We start from the raw sequence: 2,581 nt of genomic DNA on the forward strand, positions 1-2,581 counted from the left end.
TCGGGTTCGGATTTTCATGAGTACGAGTACTTTCGGGGTCGAGTTACAAGTTTTCATGGTCAGGTTTTGGGCATGTATAAAATTTATATAAGAAAAGGTTAAAGATGCCTAAAGTTTTCTTAACTTATTAAAACATGATAGTTTATTTACTGTTTTTTTTGTTGGTAAATTCCAGATGCATTAAATTGGGTATTTCTCAGCAAACGATACAAAATGATGCCCTTAGAGGAAGCAAGATTATGACTGAGCATTCATCTTTGAAGAAATTGCACATGTTATTGTTTATTATGAACAGGTCAATTCACATTTGTTTTCATTTCTAAAGGGTAAACTAAAGTAAAAAGTTAGTTTAAAAATAAATGGCTCAAAATGGGTTGGAAGTTGCCCAAAATGTAGGTTTGCATAAAGGCCTCTTGATCCATCTTTACTCTTTAGTACCAGAAAATGTAACAGAAAATGTAGCAGGTGAACTTTGGCTTATACTCTGAACATCAATTTACAACTTGCGTAAACTCTGAACGAGTCTGAACATCAATTTGGTTAAACTCTGAACGAGTTTGGGTAAATATTGGTTCTACAATAAATTTACAACTTTCAGTTATTTTTATTAAATTACGGTTGTGTTTTTAGTTAAAAGGAAGCGGACAACTTGTAGGTGCTGCTTTAAGGATCGGGCTCATGGATTATAAAAAGAATATGGATTTTTGGCAACTCGGAAAATAGGACGATATTTTCCCGGTTAAGTGGCAAATCGTTAAGGATGTTTCTTTTGGATTAAGAATAATAAAAGGGTATGTATCTTTTATGGTTTTATTACGGGGAAAATGGTTATAATTGGCACAATTAACTTAACTAAAATTAAAGAGGAAGATATGTTTAGTCTAAATTTGGGCCTTATTTTCTTGATTATTATTATATTTGGTATATTGCAATCAATAACTAATTTCTGGGAATTTAGTTTAATGTCTTAGATGTGGCAAGATTTTATTTCGAAATTCGAAGGCAAAAGAGGGTTGGATGTGAGACTTTTGCTCAACCGCAACCGGTCAAGTAAGTTCAAAGTTTTTGTAACAACACTTGCTATTAGATCAGTCGTTTTATTGGTGGGAGGTTTTGAAAATACTTGCACTTTTTTGCATGTCACTTTGTTTGAGAAGTAAAAAAAGAAAAGGATGGAACTAATTATCTAATGTTTTAAAGATAATAAATGAGCCGTGTTTAGTTTTTTAGATGTGTGTATCTGTAGTGTTAACAAAATACAAAGTCTAAGAAAACAAAATGTGAGATTTTGTAAATAAAATATGTATATTTTTTAATCCAGTTCAACCGCCATAGTTCAAACAGAGGATGTTCATACAGACTCAACTGAACCATATATGTAAAAGATATTGATGGTTTTTTTTTCTTTTCTTTCCTTTCAGAATTATCTTGAAGACTGGTATGATTTGGTGAAGCTCATTATGCTAATTTAGCAAGCCGGATTCTATTTTTATTTGGAAGTTACATTGAAGAGACCATTCATAATAATGGAAACTAGCATGTTGAGGATTTCATAAATTCCGAGCAAGGTGAGTTAAGAACTTACGATACACCTGTTTTTTATACTTTTCATTGGATTTTCATTGGAAATTTGAAACCACGCTTATATGCTCCGTTTTTTTATATAGAAGTGGTTGAAAGTGTACACGTGGCGGACAATAATACTACTAATCAAGTTGTTATTCTACCTGAAACGTAGTTACCAATTCTCCAGAGAGCGTGATGGTGAAAGTGGCGATTGTGGAATTTATTAATGTTATCGAATGCTTGTTTAACTTATTTTATGTTCCTTCATTTACATTCATTAAGTTATTCATGCATATACAAAGATATATAAATGAAACTAAAAAGTCTATTAATTCTTGGGCTACTTGTAATGTTTTATTTTATTGATATTTAGGTTATCTAATGTGACCTTAAACACTGAAACTCGGGATATTGGCGGAGCATTCTTGTATTTGAAATATTTAGCAAATATGATTTTGGTATTTGAAATCTTCCGCATTTATCAACTGCATTATGAAAACAAGTTCCTATTATGGAGTTGGATACAAATGTTATGGCATTTATGCTTCACTTGTTATACTTTTTTTTAATACATTTGGTTCACTAAAAGATGGATTTTTTTCCTTGCTTGGCTGAAATTAGACAAACAAATTTCAAAACATACAAATGTCCATCACAAATCTGTAAGTCCCAAAAAGAGCAAAAGAAAATCTTGTGATGACTCAATACCATGACCTTTGTGTGTGTACATATATATAAGCATCTTTTGTTATTTTACTGCACATAATGACCTAAACATGACTAAGAACAACACTTTAGACATTCATTGTATGCAGACAACAGTCCCGCTGCAATTCACAAGTAATGTTGGCACCATAACAACTTGAAATGCTACCAACCGAGTTCTATGTTGTATCCCCGCCGCAACGCGCGGACTCTCCCACCAGTATATATATATATATATATTACATCAAAATCTGGTGTTTACTTACTCAACATGTGTTGTTGACAAACCTCTTTTTACGCATATTGCAGG

The 2,581-nt window shown here is 32.1% G+C and overlaps 1 long non-coding RNA gene across 1 annotated transcript; it reads left to right on the forward strand.

Annotated features, from left to right (window-relative positions):
* The first annotated feature begins 657 nt into the window (after positions 1-657).
* On the forward strand, positions 658-1,822 carry LOC143616685 (uncharacterized). The gene is made up of 3 exons (XR_013150704.1): positions 658-1,050; positions 1,422-1,568; positions 1,671-1,822. It is a non-coding gene; the product is annotated as an uncharacterized LOC143616685 (long non-coding RNA).
* The last annotated feature ends 759 nt before the right edge of the window (positions 1,823-2,581 follow it).

This window comes from Bidens hawaiensis, unplaced genomic scaffold (assembly GCF_021521415.1).
Source record: "Bidens hawaiensis isolate Kalapana, Puna unplaced genomic scaffold, B.hawaiensis_p1.1 tig00048889_1, whole genome shotgun sequence".
Classification (NCBI taxonomy): domain Eukaryota; kingdom Viridiplantae; phylum Streptophyta; class Magnoliopsida; order Asterales; family Asteraceae; genus Bidens; species Bidens hawaiensis.